The sequence below is a fragment of the Corapipo altera genome, unplaced genomic scaffold, assembly GCF_003945725.1.
Source record: "Corapipo altera isolate COAL_440 unplaced genomic scaffold, ASM394572v1 58, whole genome shotgun sequence".
Taxonomy (NCBI): domain Eukaryota; kingdom Metazoa; phylum Chordata; class Aves; order Passeriformes; family Pipridae; genus Corapipo; species Corapipo altera.
This window is the reverse complement of record NW_020884898.1, coordinates 7,455,583-7,479,895: the sequence shown is the minus strand read 5'-3', so window position 1 is coordinate 7,479,895 and position 24,313 is coordinate 7,455,583.

Sequence of the window (24,313 nt, the reverse complement as noted above, 5' to 3'; positions counted from 1 at the left end):
AAAGTTTTATGTTTTAATATTGAACATTTCCAAAAGAAATTACCAGGATTAATAAGAAATATTAAAAAAAAACCAACTAAAAATCTCCAAGTAAGGCTACAATATTCCTCATTTTTCATTTAGATATTTCTATCCTGTTTTTGTATGTTCAAAAAAATTTTATTAGTATAAATAAATATCGGAGAAGGAATTGGCTGATGCAGTTATTGAAAACAAGCAAAAGTCAATCAAAGGCTTGCCCTATGTTCACAAAAGAGTGCATGAGTATTGTGTTGAAACTGTACTTGTTATGCCTGATTAATGAGATCTTGTAGAATTTCTTCATTTTACAGTTTTCACGTAGAATTATCAAACTGACAATCCCTTAGCAGCTTTTGAAAACTACATCCGATGTGTTTTCTACAGCTTCTCTAAACCATGACTGGGACATAATTCACTATTATCTTGTTCACAAGGATATGATTTGTTTCGCACATCACTGTTCATTAAAATAATATGTACCTGTGCTCTGGTTTTGTACCACTTCAAAGCTCATCTACCAACAAATTCATGGTCAATTAATTTAACTGGATGAATAACAGTTGGAAAACTACATAGGTTTCTCACCTTTTCATATTTTGTGTTTACATGAAATTAGAACCTCATAAATCAATTACAGTACAGTGAATTAGTTGTCATTCTCCATTTCTTTCATTTAGTGGAGGAAGATATGTCATTTTCCTTTAACTTGGATGCAAAATAAATCTCAAATAATTAATTTCTTTCTGTAGGCTGGTAAATGCTGAAGAAACACAGAATTAAATCCCCTAATGAGATTTCAAGTTAGTACATATTTCTCTGGGACTTGCAGAAGTGAAGAACTAAAGATCTTTTGTTGTATAAAACCTCTACTCACAAGACTGATCCCTCATGCTCATGTTGTTGGCTTCTTCCTTCATGGGTGTAGCTTTTTTTCTAACTAAAAAATTATAAAAGACTTAAAAATTGAGAAAGACACCTAATTTCTTATTCTTTATAGATGTAGCCTTATGAAATATTGACCAGAAAAATAATCATATTTGTCGCTCATCTTTCTTTGTGTCTTTTGGGTGATTTTAATGTTTCATACAGAACAAGTGTAAAGTTCTTTTTAGCAAACACAGGTGGAGTTTGTGTTAATTTGCCTCATATTTCAGAGCAAGTTTACTTCTGCAATTGGGAATGGTTACACATGCAAACAAATACTGTACTCAGGGGGGATCTTAGAGTCCAAGACATCTGCTGAGCAACAGCTACACATAAACACTGATCAGTTAAGAGAATCTTATGTCACACAAAGGGCAACAGATGATCCAGAAAGTAAAAAACCTGGTTAACAAAACAACTTGAGCCAAACTCATACTTTTTCTTAAATTCAGCAATGTACTTCCTCTGCGGAATATTTGGCCGGGATGAAATACATATTTAAAAAGTACACCACATCATTTCATGATTTTACATTATGGATCTTTAGATACCTGCAAAAATTGTAGTTCCTGTAATAAATTTCAGAGGGACTTTAACTATGGAGAAAGAAGGTTAATACAGAGGGATCTATCCTGACGTTGTCATTCAAGTGAAAAATGGTAAGTGGTTATTCTTTTCCCTTAAGCCTTGTTTTTCACCATCCACAATTTCTGCTCTTCTAAATTATAACAGTCTTTAAAAGATACATTCATATGATCAAAAGGTTAATTCAAATTAATGTTCTTTCAAAAGCTTACATTCATATATGAAAACTAAGCTTAGTTGCAGAGTTGCTGGCACAGACTAATGCAAATGTAGAAAACAAAACCAAAAACAAACATAAAAAAAAAAAATCACAGCCATTGTCGCTTAGTTAAATTTAGAATATTCCAAAGTAACTTTCACATTATTTTAGAGAAGAAAACACACTCTTTTTAGTAGGCCTCTAACTGGTAAAAATTCCTAATTTTTTCTACCTTTGTTTTAGCAGACCAGGTTCTGCAGGGATTTCAATATCCTCTGTAAACTCACATTAACTATGCATAGAAATCATTACAAATCCGGATTCCTCAGAAGACTCTGTGCTTTAATTTTTCAACTGGTACCTAGAGCAAGAGAGCAGACACAAACTAAGCATTTAAAAGGCTGATTGTTTTGGGTTTCTTTATATTATTTTTTTTACTATATTAATTATTTAAGTTAAATGAAAACATGGAAAAATAGGTCAGAAACACCATCACAGAAACTTTGATTAGAATTGTGTTCTGACTTCATTCAAAATTAAATCGCTTAGTGTAAACCACAACACAGTCTGGGCAGGTTGAATATGTGTTGTTCATGAGTCATTTTTTTTAAATGCAGGTAGTCTCATATGATGTCCTATTATGTCAAATTGAAAGAGAGTAGGTTTAAATCAGACATCTGGAAAAAATTCTTTACTATGAGGGTGGTGAAGCCATGGTACAGGTTGCCCAGAAAAGCTGTGGATGCCCCATCCCTGGAAGTGTTCAAGACCAAGCTGGATGGAGCTCTGAGCAACCTGGTCTAGTGAAAGGTGTCCCTGTCCATGGCAGGGGGGTTGGAACGAGATGATCTTTAAGGTTCCTTCCAATCCAGGCCATTCTACAATTCTATAATTTGTCAAAGAACACACTGTTGTTCCCTTATAAAATAAATAGTTTGGCTATATACCTTGGACCCTAAGAGGCAACACTTAGGTTGTGTTCATTCCCATGAACATTTTCCAGGAATCATGCTGGTCAGAATGCTTACTAAAGCTGAAAAAAGATGTTTAGGTATTTCATTAGACAAGTCAGGTTGTACAAAAAGTCTCATTTTCCTCATATTGATACCATGAAAGCAACACTTCCTTCATGGGAATACACAATGTCCTTTAGATGCCATTGGAATGTACCTGAATAAGGATTGCAGGGCTAGAATAAGACTGAAGAAAAGTATCATCTTAATAAAAGAGATTTTTTTTTTTTTTGTGAGGAGTCACAAGAAAACAGCAACTTCTCTAAGGAAGGACCAGGATTCTAAATGTATAATTTAATGATGGGAATGATATTTACTTATTTATCAGACTTGTTAAAAATGGTATCAAATATCAGTTTGTACACGTGGTCGAGATTACCTGATTTTAAAGTAGCAATTTAGAGTAAAATTGTTGCATTTTTTATCATCTGTGCTTGCAGGCTGGCAAAAATAATTTGAGGATGACTGCCCATGCTTTTGAGACTGGGAGCTTTAGAATATATGACACAAATATTATTAAAGTTGTCATCTTGCTTACTTCTTCTCTTTGTTCCCACTACGCCCTACTGCAGGATTTGATGAGGAAGTCTAACCATTGCAGAAGAGATAAGCAAAATCAAAATATAAACCTTAGATATACAGAAATAGTAGTCTAACTGTATCTTAGTCTATTAAACAAATGTCCAAATAGTTCTTCTCTTTCTCCAGAAGGAGAGTTCTTACAGTCAAATGTCACAACCATAGTCAATTATTAGCACAAATTATGAACACAGTCATTATTTTTATTGCAATTATGTATATACTTCATATCAACAAAAGCTAAAAAAGCTTTTAAAAAGGTATGTCTTTCAGGTGGTATCTAATTGAGAAACAGCGAGTGAGTAATAGCCATATAATATCTTCCTAAAAATAAGCTAAAAGCCTAAAGCAATAGTCTAACAAGAAATGTTCTTACAGTAGCATTGGTTTTTGGGAGAGGAAGTAAAGATTTTTAAATATTTCAGAGTGATTCCTCGGAAGAAATACCTCATATATCTGTGATCTCCAGGGCAAAGCACAAACAATAAACTTAAAGGAAAAATAAATTAAATTTAAAGTTTGGTTTGTCAGTGCCAAAACAGCAGATGATGGGGTTTTATATACTTAGTCCAAAGAGACCTTTAAACTCAGATAGGGCATCTGGTACCTTAACTATGAATTTGAAGCTTAAATTTAAACCTACCAGATTTGATTTGCTTGCTATCTTCAAGCAAAAATGCTTAATTCTCCCATGCCCACAGAACCTACTATGTCCAAGAAGGACACCCTGCCAGGAATGGCTATCATCATTTTAGGTCCTGCCCTCTGATATAGATTACACTAAGAAAATCCAGCTTTGGCAATGTTCAGGATCTAAGAGGGATAAGATTTTCAGATAGCTTGACTGACAGCATCTCCTGCCGTGCTGCAGGGAAGTGGTGGGCTTCTGCAGAGAGCCTCACAGGCTGTCAATGCTTTTTGTGCTCCTGAGTGTCACTTCTCACACACCCAAATCACAGCTGTCACTGTTACCTTGTCTACTGTTCTTCACTCGGTACTGAGCCCTGAATCTTCTACTTTGGTTCTGCCACAAAAGGTGATGGATAATCCCCTATCTCACATCCCCTGTGAGGAGGTTCACTTGTGCCATTTGAGGAGAGATGACAAGTGACACAGCTCTGTCATGAGGAGAAAGGGCGGTGAAAGGGGAACTTTGCCAAATGAGCAGCCCAAGAGCAAGACAACTTCTAGTCCCATGCATTATAATAGAAATAAGTAACATTTCTCTACTTTAAAAAAGTCAGGTTTTGGCTCTACACTGTACAAGGACAGTTATGAACAAAAAGTATTCTGTAAGTTTGTCCTAAAAAACAATGTTTCTTTTTATGTTTGTCTTGCAAATAAACATGATATAGAATATATTTTGACAAAAAGACAGTTTTTTCATAAGAGTGATGAAACTGTTCAGAAAAATATTGCTGCTATACTCATCAGGTATCTCAGGAGTAAAAATGAGAACCTACATGCAGAGCAGAGGCAGTGACTCAGGCTGAGAATTCTATAAGGCACTCATTTGAGGGCAGCAGCAATTGTTAAGGTTCTCCAGTAACACCTGGTGACAGAGATAAGCTCCAGGACTTTACTGATGATATATTTTGTTGCTTTTTGTTCCTCAGTTTACTAAATACTTAATCAAATGTTTTCTCTGAGAGAATGAACTCGACCTACCCTTTCTTTTAAAAGTCATATCATTATCCTGATCTCGAAGGTATTTGAGAAAGGTTGGTGATGTTGTTCCTACCAGACCAATGGATGACAAAGTATAGTGGCTATAACTAAAAATAGGATTCAGAGCTGGAGTACATGCTTTCCACCAAGTTGCAAGAGCTAGTTTAAAGACAGATACCACAACACTGGAAAGAAATCTCCTTTGGCAAGTACAAGGTTTTTGGCAAGAATCACAAGGGGTGTGAAGGCAGTTTGTTACTCAGAACATTCATGCAAATTGTAGAAACCCACTCAGAAATGCTGAGAAAATTTGAATTCCTTAATCTTCAGAAGAGGATGATGAGGCAAACACTGTTCAAATATTTTAAAAACTAGTGAAAAAAGGAAAAGAATAAATCATTTTTTCAAGTCTGCAGAAGATAGGACAAGAAGTTCTGGTTGTGAAAGTATCAAGAGAGATTTAGGTTGAACATGACTTTGAAAGGAAAAGTTTCAAATTGATGATACCAAATGCATCCATTACAGTGTAAGGTAGACTCTTCATTGCTGGGAGACCTGTAAAAACAGATTGAATGACAGAGCTGCAGGTCATGTTAAATATTCTTAGAATCACAGAATCATTAAGGTTGGAAAAGACCTCCAAGGTCACCTTTTTAACTAAACCACAACACTAAGTGCCACATCTAGTCACTTCCTGAACACTTCCAGGGATGGGGACTCCACCACTTCCCTGAACAGACCATTCCAATTCTTGACAACCCTTTCAATAAAGAAATATTGCATAATGATAAGATTTCATGAGCATTTTCTTTTCATGTGCAATATCATTTTAACAGTTATTTACATCAGGCTGTACTTTCCTTTTTTTCCTGCAGAGTGTCATTTTTACAGAACAGAGTTCCTTAAATGGCAACACCATTATATTACATGATTATCTGATGATGACAACTAGATGGTGTCACTTAATGATGATCATTGGTTCACTGCTGTTCTAAATCCAAAAGGCTTGCAAGCTAATAAGGAACTTCAATCAAGTTCACAATTAAAATACAAAAATACAGAAAGGAAATAGAAAGTAATCTTGGATTCTGCTATGGTACTTCCACAAAACGGCAATAAATTTGTATAATAATGCAGATCTGGCTTTAAAAAAACTTAGTTTTTCTTTTCTTTTCCTTATTGATCATGAGCTTTTATGCACTTGAAAACAGTAGAGATTGGACAATTATCAATGACTATGTTTCTCATCATGTTCAGGACCGAGACCTTAATATCCATTTTAAGTTATGTGCCTTAATTCTACCAGTGTTTATTTATGTGTTACCACTTTTATCAATGGGGTAATAGTGTTAACACCAGAAGTTTTCATCTAGAAACATCATTCTTAAAAACCAATAAAGTAAACCACTGAAGCTACAAGAACATTATTTTGCAAAAAAAAATTACTACATACTGTTTGCAAGGAGTTATAAAATTGCATTTAAAAGATAAAATCTATGAATATTATAGTGCTTCAAAATGTACACAGGGGTAGAAAATGTTCAATATCGCTGCTGGGATGATACACCAGTAAAAATACAGTCATACTTCGTGTTTTTCACACAGTTTATATCAACAGTTCTATACTTTTTAATACTTATCTAATCTCTAGGGAAAAAAATTAAACCCATGTGGTCTCATATCCCCTGTTTTGGTCACTGTGTGTCAGGAGAGATACAGAAATAACATATGAACCAGCAGAAGTACTTGTGTGACTGTACCTACACTGAATTCATTTTAATTAATGACTCACCTCCGTCATGCCCAAGGCTCCATGTGACTGTCAGCAAAAACATAGCTAAATTAGATCAAACTTGTTTCCAAGAGTGGGAAGAAGCAATAAATTCCTGATTATCAGGCTTTGCAGGAACTCGATCCCAGCTGTGACTACACAGAGGTGGACAGCAGGAGGGTAATGCAGCAGATCTAGATACAAAGTCTCTCGAGTACTGGAGGAGAGGTAGAAGGCCACATGTTAGTAATATTTTTGATAAATATATTTACTATTTTGCTACAATATTTTGCACCACTTCTATTTAGAAATAACTTATTTCTTACAACTAATATTTCACAGTATTTGAATTTTTATATTTTTAATAAAACTGCATATACCCTGTATAGAACAAATCTTCTAGCATAAAGACTAGAAGTGATCATCATATCCCTACAGACTCTTCCAGTTGATTCTTTTCTTCATGGTTAATAATGTATGTCTTTTTCCCAGTCTTAATTTATATAGGTTTGAATTTTAGACACTGAACTTCTTTGCACTTCTTCAGTCTAGTAAATTCAAGTGTCCTGTTCCATTAGAAATCTTTTAAATTACCTAGGATTCTACTAAATTACCTTTTTAACCTTCCTTTGGATAAACTAGCAGAAGAGTAAATGCTAAGAACACACGTAAATTGGCCAGATGGCTTAAGGGAGATATAATTCCACCTTCATGTCTCTCATTAGCTCTGCTCCGTATAATGTAAATTTTTCTAATCAGATGAAGTGGTCCAGTATTGTATAGTCCTCCCATTCAGATATTAACTAAATACATGCAGCTCAGAATAATTTAATGCATCTAACGCATTTAATCTGAAATACTGCATAATTTAAACAAGGTTTCTTTGTTATCTCTGGGGTTCTGTTGTCTTCAAAGGATTTTTAAATTAAACCAACTTAAAACCAAGATTATCTCATTTAGTGTCATTTCATCTATAATGGTATCTGGAAGTCAACTTTCCCTTTGATTGATGACCAGCAGGCTACCATAGAAAGTCAAAATAAAATCAGCAATGCAATTATAATAGAGTTGGGCCCTTTTAACTGCAGATGGTGATCCTGGCATGTGTTTCATCCTGCTTATGACAGTTTCATACTGTATGATCATTTCTTAAAACACAACTTTGCCTCATTTTGTGTTTTCACTGACTCATTCCTTAGTTCTCCAAGAGGAGAATGTTAGTAGGTAATATGAAGTAGATAATATGAAGTGACAAACATTGTTGAACTGAGATAGGGATGAGCATCTCAACCTTAAGAAGCAGTGGCTTACCTTTTCCTCAGTCTCCATGGTCAGTTTTCTTGGTTCTATGGGAGGTGCAAATTTTTTGAGAAACACAGAGGTTTTTTCATCTACCCAGAACCACATGGAAATTGCAACCCTGGGGAACTCAAGTGGGCTGGTAATTAATTTTGTGGTTGAAACACGTCTGAACTGTGGATCAGTAGTTTGTATTCAAAATGCTGGGAGCAGACAGGGGTGGAACAGTTAAAATGCATTCAGGTATTACTAATGGTCTCTAAATATGAAGTTCCCTGAGTACGTAACACACATATGAGTATTCCAGCTTACTGGGAAAAGTTAATTCCCTCTGTTCAATTAGAATCATATGGTGCTTTTCTTATGCAACGTTTTTCCTGCGTATCTTCTTTTGTTTGTTTGTTTATTTTTACTCCACAATCCCTCCTCAGTTATATTTTTTTAAAGGACAGGACATAGAAGGACAGTTATTATTCATTATTATATGATTAATAATAGCAGTTAAACAGAGGGGAAAAACAACAACAACAAAAAAATAGGAGGCAGAGCAGTGATTTCTACTTTCTAACCACAAGTTAGCTGGTCTATACTGGACTTCTAAGAAGCTTTGTCAACAAATACTGCATCATGAATTATTCATTTTATCAGCTCTATTAATTCCATTATAATGGTAACACGTCCCTCAGGACTGAGACTCAATTCTCCTTCTGTCTACTGGCATCACAAGGAACTCTAAAGGAGAGACTGAAAATGGCCCTACCATTTATCACATTTTGTTTGGCACATTCAGAAGAGCACATTATTTATACATGAAGATTAAATATGCATTTGTCACAGGCAAGGATAAAATGATTAATATGACTTCTGAAAACCAAAAAGAGTTTACAAGGGAAACAACCAATCCAGAATTGTAAAATCACAATCAACTTTTCGACCATACAACAAAATGATGGAATAATGGGCAATTTCACTGCATAACTGAAGACTTGGTATTGGTTTTGCATCCCAGAGCCTCTTCATATGAAAGATTGATAATGAAATTATATCAGGATAAAAAGCCTCAAGAAATATAAGCAGATTGTTTTTGCTATGTCTTACATTAGTAATAAAATACTTCCTTTTCATCAAAGTGTATTTTAAAAATATTTGGGGCTGTTGGGTGGCCTCTGTGAGGAGTGGCTGGGGCTGCCCTGTGCCAGGCACAGACACTTCCAGACAGCTCCAACTGACTCAGCTCAGGGCATGGCTGAGCCCTACACTCAGCCAAGCTGGTGGCTTGGTGACTGAGTCTTCCCTTTGCTCAAACCACAAGGCTTGGTATGCTGAGGGTAAGGAACTGTTATTTCAATACTGGGACTCTACCACACATGTCCAAAAAAAAAAAAAAAAAAAAAAGGGAACCTGAGATGCTGAAATAGAATTACCAAATTCAGCTCTTCAGGAAAGTTGTGAGAATCTGGGAATGCTAAGAATCCAAATTTTGAGCTTAAATACCTAGAGTATGCGCAAGTAGTATACTAGTAGAGTATACACTAGTCAGAGTAAGACAATGTTACCAATCCTTCTCCCAGCATAGCTGCACTCTCGTGTCTGTAACATAAAGAGAGGAAGGAAAAACAAAATGAAGATTTCAGTGGGCTATCATTGTACCATGGAGAACACTACTGCAGAAAAATCCTTCCTGCCTTTTAGACCCTCATGTATTTCTACCCTCAGTTAGATGAGTTGCATAATTCAAAAATGTGGCTGTACGTACACTTAGTTCTCCAAACTGCTGAGAATTATAAGCATAAAGAGCACAGAACCATAGTCATAAAATCCAAGGAAAATGAAGCGTTTCCTAGACCTAGTTAGTTGTCCAAATATAATTCATTCAGTATAGTTCATCAACTTTAACTATATCTACTTGTTTCACATTATGAAGGTCAAATACAAAAATGAATTTGAACTCCAGGCATTTATATGTTACTAGCTACCAATCCCATATATCAATGGCTCATATAGTGAACAAAAATAAACACTTCACTAACTTGATAGTCTGTGAAACAGACAGTCTGGAAAAGATGCAAATAATTAGTGACACATCATATAAGAGAGACCTAGAAGAAGGTCAAGAAATCATATCATGAGAAAGCCTCAGACATACATTTAACACAAGAGTTCTCTCTAGGTTATCATGGTTGCATTGTTTTATTAGTGTTGTTAAGGGGAGAAGTAATATGACTTGATAAAGCAAAGCATAGGGGCATATTTTCTTTTCACTGCCTGAAAATTCATTTCAAAGGCTTAAATTCAGAAAGTCAGAGAGGTAGGGTATATTTTCGCATTCTTCAAACATCAGACAACTTAGCATAAAATCAATGTACAGTGGTACAGAAACCAGACATTTTAGGGTAGCCCTGAGGGATGATACTTGTCATTTTTGGTAATGGCAACTTGGTAGAATAGTCAATAGAACATTTATTTTTAATGATACAACTAGGTTTTGAAATTATGCTCAGCAGGTTGGGTGATCCTGCAGAGATTTCAAACATAACATTCCAAATTGTGCGATAAAGCATGTTGCTTTAATCCCTGTATTAAGGACAGACAGTCTATTCAGATAAACTAAGAACCATTGCAGACTTTCTCCCAGCTAAATGTACAAGGCCAACCTAAACCTGTTTCAGAGGTATAGCAAAATTTGGCTTGGAGGCCATCAGCAAATACAGCAGACACAACTCAAGCTTTAGCAAAATGTGCTTGTGATCTAAAAATAACTGCAGAGCTCATTCAATAAGTTATGACCTTGATCTTGTTGATGTTCTTGTACATATTTAACTCATGCATATGGATAATCCTCCAGACCACAATAGCATTATTCATAAAGTCAGCAAGTATTGAAATAAAGAGATCAGTCCTACTTTTAGGAGTAATGGTTATTGATTATATTATGGTGTTTGCTGCTTATTAAAACTCTTAGAAATATACCTTATTAAATATAAGTAAAGGAAACTTACTGAGATTTTGATTTCCATGATTAAGATTTTGTTACTTGCATGATAACTGATGCATTGAAGTACATGATGTAGGAGATACATGAACCCTTGTAAATAAGCACATGAAGTCATAAGACAAAATGTATCAGTTTTTAGTAATGAGGTAACAAAAACATTTATCCTTTTAAGACAAACATGGATTGGTTTTGAAACCCTTGTAAAATATATAGGAGGGGGTTTTTACTTTCAGTTATTAGGTATTTCACCACCATGTTCAGTTGTCAGTGAAGTTAGGTTGTCGTTTTCATGAGATTACACAGTTAATGGCTGATGTTATAACTCTGGTGATACTGCAGTATAAGATCAATAGAAGTGTGACATTAAATCAGTAGAATAAGCTATTTGAATAATACTGTGAAAATTATTTTGGATATAGTGTACTAATGTGCTTCATGGGCACTTCAAAGCCAGAAATGATACATTGTAGGTTTTGGGTTGTGTGTTTGTTTTATGAGGAAAAGCTATTTTCTCCTTTATAAGGATTTTGACATACGGCATGTGTGGTTGTAGCCAGGTGAGGGTTGATCTCTTCTCCCAGGCAGCTATCAGTAAGACAAGAGGGCATGGTCTTAAGCTCTGCCAGGGGAGGTTTAGGATGGATATTAGGAAGAAATTCTTTACAGAGAGGGTAATCAGCCATTGGAATGTGCTGTCCAGGTAAGTGGTGGATTCTCCATTCCTGGAGGTTTTTAAGATGAGACTGGATGTGGTACTTAGTGCCATGGTCTGGTAACCACAGCAGTGTTGGATCAGGGGTTGGACTTGATGATCTCAGAGGACCGTTCCAACCCCGTTCATTCTATGATTCTGTGATTCTATGGCATTTCTTTTTGTTCTTGTCAAGACAGAGAAGTTGTGAAGATGATAATAATTGCTGCCATTTGTTTCAGAAGCGTGTATGCTTGGCACACTTCACTTACTTCATTACAAAATGTGTTATCCTTGTGACTAATTCCTGAAGAGCAGGGATACACTATTCCTCATCATAACGTCAGCAGGAGTAAAGACATAAACTTACACATAGATGAGGACAGACTAATCTCAGTGAAAGATGGGAATTCCACATTCAAATTTTCACAAGGAAGAAAAAAAATGAGGACATTTTCATTTAAATTAATTTTTTTCGTATACTGTAATGATACAGAGCAAGGGTGTAAGGGCATCATTACAGAGTATCATTATAGAAAGATCCTGAGGAGTGCAGGATGCGCTGTGTTGTACAAGACACCAGAACTCACGCTATTTATATGGTCTTATTATTTCTACAGCCTTTAAGAAAAAGAGGCTTAACTAACTGGTTTAGCAGCATTTTATAATTTCTTCTGCAAAAAGCTTTGCACTCTGGGATCTCTCCTCGTGGGCTCTGGAATGCAGGGCCAGCAAGAGGGCAGCCTGGTGAAGGAAAGCAGCATCTTCTGGGTTACCCTTGCCAGTAGCTTTCTGACAGAACTAGTTATGTAATCGCAATCCAGACATGCTAAACTTTCACAAGCAGATGCCAGGCTCTTTTCCTGAAGAGCAGCTAAAGATTTTTGGCTTTCAGCAAGTCAAAGCTGGGACAATCAATTTTACAGGCAGCTTGGGAGACATTTTTATTATTCCAGGTTCACTGATATGACCATAACATTTTAAGAATTTAGGTTACTGACAGGATTTCTAGAGTTTCATGCTTACAGTCACCAATATCAAAATATGGTAGCTTGGGAACACTTAGAAATGTCTGGTTTAGGGCATCACTGTAAAATATTTATTTATTTATTGATAACATTCTTGTTTTAAGAGCAAACGTACAGTATCAGCACCTGAGAAAGTCTTTCAGGGTGGCTTTACAGTCAGTGGGAGAAAACCAATTCTAGAATACCATTATTCTTATCCTCAAACACATAAGACAAAAGTGATGAAATGCAATGAAAATATATCTCTCACTATTGACCATACAAGAGTCTAAATGATTGATTTATAATGGTATTGTGGACATTTAAAGACAAATTAATTAAAATCTCATTTTATAAGTCAAATTTTCCAAACAAAAGAAATCTTTTCTTAACTAAAAATTCCATGGCTTTTACTTATATAGTCCGATTTTCCTGTGCATCCTCTATACGAGTTGTAAGTATAAATCAAATTTTGTTTCAAATGTTTGTTTCTGTACATTTGTTCCAAAGTATTTTTCCCCTTGAAGTCCCTTATTCCCCTTATTAATTTTAAAGTTCTTTTATTATTTAAATTTTATTGTATTCAGCCCTATCCATGTTGAAAATTTAGAAGATCTCACAGGTTTTAAGAAATACGTGCATTACTTCAAAGGGCTCAACATGATTCCATGCATTTAAAGCATGCTTCATTTCTATGGCAACAAAAAATAAAAGCAACCAAGGGCTTTTTAGACCCATCACATTCTACTCACACCTGAATTTTAGCTTAATTTTGTGAGTTCTGCTTTCCTCAGAGTTTCAAAAAATGTTCCAGAAAGTCCTAACATTGTCAGATCTCCTCTGGCCCATCCCAGTCAGTCTGACATCTTGGGGTAAGCTGTAACTGCAGCTGAAAAGAGCAGAGAAAAGAAGAAGAGCTGTCCACATAAATGTGGAAACAGGGTTTCACCAGCCTAGCACAGGTATGAGCATAGCCTCTTATCCATGTTCCTACAGAGATGTAAATGAATAGATAATACTTGGACAAAAGCACTGGATAAAGAGAAATGGGAAAACAGGATAATAAATAACAGAAAACAGTGAAGGACAAGAGGTCACAGAGAAACAACAAAACACAACAGGATTCCATTAAACAGGATTTAAAGCAAGGATGGAAAATAAGAAGTGAAGTAGGATACATTAAGTGATAAAAAAAATACAAAATAGAAATTAATAGACATATGTAGAACAATAAACTTAACTGTAGTCAGTGGTGGCTAGGAAAGTGAGATCAGGGCAAAATGACAGTATGACCAATTTCCCAGCTGCAAACTGTGGTCCCTATAGATACTTGCCTACCCAAACAACATCAGAGTTTTTACTTATGGCCTTACATTGATTTCCTGAAAGACCTTTCTTTGAAGACTATACTTTTAGAAATGACACAGCATGTAACTCCAGTATTTTGCTGACACCAAGATGTCATTCTCAGAAATAACACCTTTTTAAGGTGCTGCTTCCATAGTGAGGCAGTGACAGGGCACTCCTCCAGATTTCAAGGATTAATACACACAGGGTAAGAGAATGGTTTGCACACAGGCAGCGACATTAAATTGTCTTAATACTGCATTGACTTAGTGCAGTTTTAGCAGAGTAACGAGTTACAAATAACACTTGCACACATACACCTTTAATTTAGAGTTCAAGAACTACATGAAATGAGTTTTGTGACCTCCATCCAACTGCCAGAAGCCAAGGGCCCAGATCAATAAAGCCATGGCCTCAGTGGAGGGTAATTAGCACACTAGCAGAGCGTACCAGTGCACTTACCCAGCACTGAATGGTCTGAAAGCTACACCTCTTACTGTCTCTTGTCAGAAACATGCCACAGGATGAGAATTTTTTACTGCTCTTCCTCATGTTGAAAGTAGGTTTTGGACTAAACAGAAGAATGAAGTCTTCAGAGACGTATATCTAGCATTTTTCTTGGAAACTACATCTTTACAAGTAATTAAGTATATTGCATACTTAGTCCAGTTTTAAATGGAGTTATTGTCACGATAAACAGAATAGTATACTTTTATTTCTGATTTCTCACACCACTCTCAGAAGGAAAGACCTGCTTCTTAATAAATTCATTTCAATTCTGCCTTTCTTAATACAAATATAATTATCTAATTGTCTATCTTTCAACATTTTATGCAATTTATGTAGACTATCTAAACAAATATACTAAATGATGGCATGTAATGAAACTTTTGGCCACACTGTTTGCTTATAATATCATGAATATTTCCTGGACCACATTAGCAATAGCAGATGCCTTTTCAAGTGCACACTTTATAATACTGACCAGCTCAAATAATATATTAGGAAGTAACAACTTATTCACAAACATTCTTACTATTTGCTCCTTCTCAGTATGTTCTGTAACAGGATGCTTAGGAGGAATGGTCAGGTGTCAAGTCCTTGAAAGTCTTTGAACAGTGATGTTCTCTGAGCAGAGAGGCTATTTCTACTTAACCAAACAGAGCAGAGCAGCAGGGCTCTGAGTGGTATTAAATCTGACCACCCACATTAGAGAACCTGGGAGCTCTATTGAAGCTCAGCCCAGGGCCTTCATCCTTCTACACAGCTGGAAGCAAGATGAGCATGAGGTAACAGCCTGCCCTGCCAGCAGAGATGGCTGCTATGTACAGAGACACAGACAGGAGGCTCAAGGAAGTGTGCATCTTCTATTCATCACTCATTAGATCACATTGAGATGCTTGGACCACCTAGTACAAGGGATCTATAAACTGTAGCAAGGTAAGAGGAGACGTCGAATGAATCAATGCTGGAGTACTTGCCATGTGAGGAGGGGCTGAGGGAGCTGAACTTCACCCCGGAGAAGAGATGGCTGCAGGTAGCGGGGTGGGACAAAAAAAAAAAGGTATCAATTGAAACAAGATGCTTAAGGCTAGGGATAAGAACAAGCTTTGTTTTTTTCCTCTCAAGGGCAGTGAAGCATGGGAGTTGATTGTTTAATGAGACTGTGTGAACTTCATCCCTGAAAGTTGTCAAGATCTGCTTGGAGAAAGCCCTAAGCAGCCTGGTCTGACCTCAGAGCTTGCCCTCTGGTTTGAACAGGAGGTGTGACTACAGATCTCCCAAAGTCCCTTCCCAACTGAATGACTCCATGATGTTATAACTGTAATGTAGGAATGACCAGGACATTAACTTCAAAAGTACAGCACTAGTACTAATTAGTCCATTGACATTAGCTAATGTGAAGAGTTAATGACAATGAATTCAAGCTGTTACAGTCACTGTGTTGTACTGGTACTGCCATAGCACCATTTCTCTCTCTGTTGGAAGAGGATTCTTAACCTTGTTAACAAGAAAACCTGAAAAAAAGCCAAACCATACAGATTGATTAAGTCCTGACTTTCCACTGACTAATCATGTCTTCTTTTACTAGGATAAGCTTCTGGTGTGAGGAAATGAGTGATACAGAGAAAAGAGCTAGCCTTAGTGGCTAGTTCTGCACTTCAGTGTTCCTGCAGGGTCTATTTGTTTGGTCTGTTACAACCAAACTCTCATTATGAGTGAAAGTGAACATCTGATATTCCCAGAACTAAGAGCTTATTAGCACAATTAATGCTGTAGTGCTCTAACAGTCCAAATTATGCAAGTAAAAGGAAAAAGCCTTATTAATAAAATATCAGAATTGGTGTCTGAGTGTTTCTAGTATCTGCTCCCTTTCTCTGGACTTATGCCTTCATGGTTCCCATGTGTTCCAAGGTTGACAGCTTCAGTCTTCTTGAAGACTGAGGATGTTTATGATGAGCTAGGAGTATCCTTAGGGCTTCACTGAGAGGAGTGTGGTATTGATGGTAAGATATTTTTCCTCATCAGTGCTGAGCTTCTCTTTGATTACTTTTAATATGTTTTCCCATCCCCACCTGCTGCCTTTCCCCTGCTTTCAGGGAAGAGGTGAATGCTTCCCCACAACTCCTCTGTACCCCAGAGCCTGCTTGTCCATCTGGGGCTGCCTGGATCCACTACCCCCTTCCCTGGCAGCATTTCCAGAGCTGAGCTCAGGCAGGCTGGGCAACGGGAACTCAGCACAGGCCAAGGGCAGCCCAGACACCTCTTGAGACCCACACAGTCCAATGCGTGGCCCTGGCAGTGACAAAACCACATTTTTAGGGCCAGAGCTCTCTGCAGAAAATAGCATGGATTACAGGCCCTGACTGGTATGTATTTGCTAGTAAATAAGGTACCTGTGAACAAAAAGGAGCATTTTGTTTCTCTTTAGATGTGATGTCTTGAACTCTATTCACCTGTCAGCAATGTGAAGAGGATACTTTGATGTCACTCAGGTGGAAGACATAAGAGAGAATGAATGTTCTATCAGTGAAGTTTCTAATAATTACCTTTTTAATTATGTTAAAAAGGAAAAGAGAGATTTGAAGTATCATGATGGAAAGTGAAAATTTTTAGGGCTTTCTGAGTCAAATTTCAGAACCTTTTGTCTGAAAAAGGGATGAATAAGTTGAAAAATATTATTAAGATCTTTTCAGGAAGTAGATTATATGTGAACTGAAGTTGAGAATGTACTCACTTGAAAATTGTTCAAAGCCATATGTACCAGGGAGGTGTAAAGGTGAAAATATTTCTGACTGTAGACCATGGATTTTATTGTATAGTGACCATGAAGCTGACCTGCCAGAAGCCTTTCTTCTGTTAGAAGCTATTAAAACTCCATGATAGATTAGTCAGGAACTTTGTGAGAAGAGGTGAAGATCATGCCATGCTGATAAATTAGGTGTGGGTTTGTGATCTAAACTGTCCTCAGAGGGTGATTGAACACAGAATCAAGAAAGAGATAAAAGTGAGTGGTTTATCCTCTGAGCCACCCTGTTTCTTTATTTCTTTTTTACTTTATTTTCCCAATATTCTGTTCATCAGCTGCTATTTTGCAAAATTCATGCATGGACAAACAGTTTGAATGTGTTGTATTAATTAAATTTCAACTTCTGAAGTATTAACTAATCAAGCACCTTTTGTGAGTCACTGATTCTGAACTGAAGACTAACTTGATTTTCAGCACTAGATTTTTACCAAATTGCATTTATTTGACAATATAGGAGAAGCAAATTTGCAGAATAAAACATAGAGGAATGTCTTTAAAGTTAACTCTTGATAGGGTTTAGTGCAATACTTTTTTTTTTTACTTTTTTTTCTCTTACTTTTTTTTAATTACTCAATAAGATTCTTGTCAAAAGTTAGGCTAACAAAGCATTTCTTTTTATTATTATAGCTTATGAAATCAGCTCTAACAGTGGATGAACTGTCTCTAGTAAACAAAAAAAAATGTGGAGTCAAAACAAGATACTTTTAAAGAGAAATACCTTTGATATATATGTAAGGATGACATAAGACTGAAATGAAAGGTGATTGGAGCATAAGTTTACAGACATTTTGAATTAATTTGAATAAGCACAATTTAGACATATTTTTCTTAAAAATAATATCATGTTTGTGATACTGATTAACTATTATATCTATTTGAGGAGCTTTTAAAATGCGTATGTGTGACCTACAGGCATTAATGAGCTCATTACAGATAATACAGCTATTCCTGGGCCTCTGTCTAAGCACATTAAATCGTTTGAATATTTGTTGCCATCAAATCCTCTGAGCTGGTGTCTAGAAAATGGTTTTATCCATCCTCTTTATTAACTAACGCGGTGAAAGAAGTGCCTTTATTTGCAACTGAATAGGGAGCAGCAGAGCAGAAGAAAAGATACTGAACTTCCATGTTTTCATTCATAGATCAGAAACGATTTGTTCAAGCTTCCCCCTAGATTTCCTCAAGTCATGTCCACACTGACCCAGCCTTCCTCCCACTGGGTAGGCTTGAATCAGGACCAGAGTAGCATTCACAGGCCGCTGTTGCCTCTGACCTTCCTTTGTCAGGACTTCAAGCACTGCGCAGTTTCAGCTCTTTCTGGTTCCTTGTGTTATAACAGGTTGAACCTCAACAAAGAATCAGGGGTAAGGGTTCAGCTTCAAATTTTTCAAGGTTTTCTAGATGAATTTGAAGAGGTCTCTGTTCGTTCTGCATCCATTTTCCTACCTGAAAAGAGAAAGGGGAAAAAAAGAAAAGATTTACTGCTTTATAGAGTCCTTTAATATGTATAAATCATAAGACTCTATAAATCCTAGGTGTTATTACTGTGTCTTTTAACTATTCTACTGAAAACTGACTCAGTAAAACAATTCAGGATGCACTTAACAATTATAAGTTATCTAAGTCTGTATTCAAAATTAGGGGATGTTAGTTTGTGGGGTTTTTTTTTAAATAAAATGAAAGAAAATAAAGACTGTTGGTTGTGTGTCAGGGTGTGGTTTTTACTAATGATAGCTGCAGGGTTTGTCTCTGAACTGTTCAAGGAAAGTGACTCCACTCTGAAAGCACCTTTCTTTTGACTTGCTTGAACAACTGACGTCCATGGATGTCCACAGGTCATCTACACATAAGCAAGGATTTTTATATTTTCTTTAATAGACTGTGTATATGTACAAAAGATTTATGCTAATATAACTTAAAATGTCATAGAATTTCCTCCTAGTCATTCTAAGATGTTTGTTACCTGTTTATAGATTCACAATGGCACAAAAGGACTGAAAAGCCATCAAGAATTGTCTCTTCAGATCTGAGTTGCAAATTACTATTTTCTTTTCCTGCATTTTACTGACTTTCAAGAAATGTTCATGAATTTTCATTTAAACATTTAACACAAAACCTCTTACTCCTAAATGGTTCCACTCATGGTTTATTAGTTTCTTAACTCAGATGTTCCAAAATTACCCCATGCAAAATCTACTGAAGGCAATTGATAGTCTAACCGCAATACAATAGTCAAGTTTAAATTGTGGTGTTAGATATTTTGTCCTTTAAAAAACAGATACATGGAATAACTCTTCCTGTTCTGAATTTGTGCTGTAGTGACTTTACAATCAGGAAAAAACTTCACAAATAAGCAAAAGCATTTTATTTTTCATTAATTTATCGTAAGGGATCCTATTCAATTTGCATATGAATATCCATGTAATATTAGAGTTTATTTTCATTCACCTGACGTTTTGAAATTAGACACAGTGGAGCCAAACTCATTTCATTATTTTACCAAAGGGATTGAATTCAATAATTCTTACTTCTTTCTTAGAAAAAGAGACTGAAAATTGTAATTATATTTAATATATAAATAATTATTGAATTATCCTAGAATAAACACCATATCATGTTTGATAAAACTTAAATAACTATTAAAAGTATTTCTAGCTTTTTCTTTATAGTAAGCTATACCTTACAAGTTTTTTAGAAAATTTTCATTTAAGGTGACTGTAACTTTTTAATCCCAGTCTTTTAAACAAAATGAAAGATATATTGCTTTTTCTCTTATTTCTTCAAAATCTCTCTATAGTAATTCTTTTTATGCTGCAACTCACAAGCTAAAGTTGATGGGTTTGAACATTAATTATAAGTAAACAATTATACATTTAATGCGTATATATAAATTTAATATACTTTAAATCCAGTTGTCCATTTTCATGAAGTTCTCAAGTATATTGCAATGTGTAATACCATGAGATAAAGTGTAGTCTGAGGAGAAAAGCCACATAGTTCAAAAGTTTTTCAAACCCCACAGTACAAAAGAAGGAAATAAAGGTAGGAAAGAGTTGGATAATTAATAATTCATCAAAATGATAACATGAAAGGAAAAGCAGCATACCTTGATTAATCAACATCTCATCTCTCATCCAGCTGCTAAAAGTACAGGAAACAATAGACTACATACATAACAATGGTGAATTCATAGCTAAAGACTCTGACTTATTTTTGATTGCATACTTTGCTTAGTTTGGCAAGTAACTGACTTTAAAAAAAAGTCTAGCTAACTATCTGGTTAGGCCTTGTATTTACTGGTCTATAACCACATGCATTATTACCACTCTCCAATTATTTTGGAGTTGCAAGGTCAGTTTTCTTCTACACATTCTGAAATTAAAACAAACCCTTTATTGGTTCAGAAACAAACATTTTAATTCTAAAGACATCAAATGGAACATTTGAGAGATCTCTTTGAAAGATCTCTTTTCCGTTTGAAAATCAAGTTGCAAGAGCTGTCAAAAATCAACTAATCTCATAAATGCTTTGAATATTTTTATTAAAAGACAAACATAAAGAGATCTTTCACCATAACTGCTATGATTGCTGTTCTTCCTCTCAAAATCCATCCTTGGTGACTGACACCTTCATTTAGCTTGTATTGTACTGTTTCCATGATTAACCTTCAATCTTTCAGCATCGACTAAAAGGACAGGTTTTGACATGGACATTTTCTTAATTTGGGTGAGACATTTGAGTCTGGCTGAACTGAAAGCACAACAGAAAGCTTAGACTTACACGGAGAAAGTTAAATATTCCTTTAAGAACCATGGCTTTGTTTGGGCTTGGGATTTTGCAGTTTGCTTAAAGTGACCCACATAAACAGCTTTGGTACAGAAAATAGAAACTTGTGCTCCTCAATGCAAAGCTCAAACAAAAGGCACTCATTCTACAGTAGCTTCTCTTTTAGTCCTACCCAGACCTACTTATCTTTCCTATTTTTTCATACAGTCACAGAATGGTTTGAGTTGGAAGGGGCCCTAAAGATCATCCCCCTAGACCAGGTTGCTCAGAGCTCCATCTGCTGGCCTTGAACACTTCCAGGGATGGGGCAGCCACAACTCCTCTGGGCAACATGTGCCGGTGCCTCACTACTTTTACAGTAAAGAATTTCTTCCTAATCTGAACCTACTTCCTTTCAGTTTAAAACTATTTTCTCTCTTTGTAAAGCTGCAGTTTCAACACCCATTACAAAAACTGTTGTCTCTTTGGGAAAGAAAATATGGTCTTTCATCTGTATTGAGATCGCACAAATATGATGGTGATAAATACCAAGAAGTTGCTTTTAAAGTGGAATCCTAACTCTGAATTCATATAGGTTACTTTTCTTGCCAAATTATTTGAATGTTCCCTTTCAAGAAGATCAAGCAGTAATTTATAGAGTTTTAGCTAAGCTTCAAATTTTGTCAGTGGGTGAATAGCTCTGGAGTTGCACAATTTTGATTTTTTTTTTCAAACCTCATAATATTACAGAACCCATTTTCTTCAAAATAAAAAAAAAACAAACACATAACCCTAATTTACAATTTACATATAATTTAGCATGTAATTCATCTTTCAAATATAAAAATCATAATATCACTCCATAGTGCAGTATATGCAAGATCAATATGGCATTATTGAGACTGTGACTTACCATGGTGAGTCACTGGCTTTAGTAAGGATGAAGAGAGACACAAGTCATTGACATCATACATACTCTTCAAAAAATATTTTAAAAAATAATGAAAAAATAATTATTAGAAATTTTTAACAGCATTAAAAAATTAAGAGCCCAAAGAAAAAAAAATATTTTGCAGGCTACTTAATCACGTGCACAATCATGTTAAAATATTTCTCAGAGTTCTTAGAACATCATGTACTATTATATAATCAGTGTATGCTACCAAATTACTACTAGCAGGGTCAGCACCTCCATATTAAGTTGGTGTTATTATAATTTAATCATGTTTAAACAGTAGTACTCAGATGTTAAACCTCAGAAAAAACACAACTAAGTGTGATCAGAGCATTTTCACTTCAATCAGTTATTGCTGCTAAACATATAAATATATATATATGTATGTAATCCCTATGTATTCCTTTGCCAAACCCAAAACTACTCCACAGAAAACAAGCTTTCTGGTAAGCTATTAGAAATGTTTTGAAGCTGTGAACTGTTTCTCCAAATCGTATTTTAGATGTCTTGTGTTTATAAATGTAGATTGATTATAGTGCTTTTTAAAAGATTATGTAGTTGGATAAGGTTTTTCCCAGCTACCCATTTTCAAAATAAAATCTCTTCTGCTATCCATTAATATCTGTATTCTGTGAATACGTATATATGAACATGTACACTCCTATACCGTAAAAGACTTCTAAATGGATATAAACCACTTCTTGACTCTTTGGAAACACAAATCAGCAGTTACACAGCTTCCCCCTGCTTCTGAAAAATATTTATTTCATAAATATATTCACTTAAATAGTCTGAGTGTGACTTTTAGTATTATTTCTATAAACTTGTAGGTGTGTTAATTATAAATCAGAGTAAGAACATAGTAATAATCCCTTGAGAATGTTATTTCTATAATTTCCTAATAATATTGCTCTGTAGTTTCCAACTGATAAATTACATTAATACTTCAAAAGAAGCATTGATTGGAGAAAGAATGCATGAATTTCTTTTTGGTAAAGTGCAGAAGCTCTGTGAGCTAAAACCACAGTAGCACAACATATTAATTATGATCAAGGTGATATTTTCTTGCAGCAGACCAGTTGTGTTCTGTATTGATTGCAAAACAAATTTCAAGCGTTCCAGTCTTAAAGGCAAGTCATTCTCAGTTTTTAAATTCTTGTTAAATGAGCAACTTTTCCTGAAGATAGAAGAATAAAGCTTGCACACACACAGAGTGTGGCTGATTCTTAGCAGCAAGTCTCGGCTCACCCAAATGGCATAAAAACTGCCACATAAGATGATCTATGTAGACAAAACCATTATTTTTAAGCACTAAGACTAAAATATTCATTGTCTTGATTGGTGTTTTGGGTAACTTTCCCCTGCTGTTGCCAAGTTTCTAAATGCTTTTTCAAACAATGACATACTCATACAAAGCCTAGGATTTTTTGGTAGAAGGGCTAAAATAGAAGTGATATTCTTGCACCGATAAAAGAAGTAAAGATTAAAGATTATATCAGAATTGAAAAAGAGAAGAGTCTTGGTGGAAGGAAAAAGTAAAAGTCAATCCAGTCAAAGTCATTACATGTTCAGTCAATTACCATTATTTATAACTTGGACCCTAGTTTAGTATTCAGGATTATGGGTATGTGTACTGTAGATATTAGAAGTGACAATTGATATTAGTCTACTTTAGTGTGCTTTCAGAGGATCTCAAATTTCTTTATAATTTGAAATACATTATCAAATACAAAAAATGGAGGGACATCCCCTTTCCCTATAAAATGCTTCAGAATATGTAATTTTCTAAAGAAAAAATCAAAAAAGGAAGAAAAATAGTTAAGTGAAAAATCATAATCATTTCATAAATTATTATAATAAATAAATACAATGTAAACCTGATTTATGTGAGTAATACATTCTAGAGATAACTATCTACTGTATTTATATTTTTATTTTTTTACTTATATTTATAGTTTATATTAAATTTACTTCCCCCGTCCTTCCCCTTCACCAAGTCAAAGAAGCAATTGATATCACCAAGTCAACTCAAATAAGGATGTAATTTAGAGGTTCTGTCATGAATCAGGCACCTTTCACAGTCAAAGGTAGGAAAGGGACTCTCAGCAAAAATCTTCCCAGATGGAGAGTCCTACAACATGCTTTACATGTTCTGTGCAACAGGAATGCAAAATTTTGGCTAAA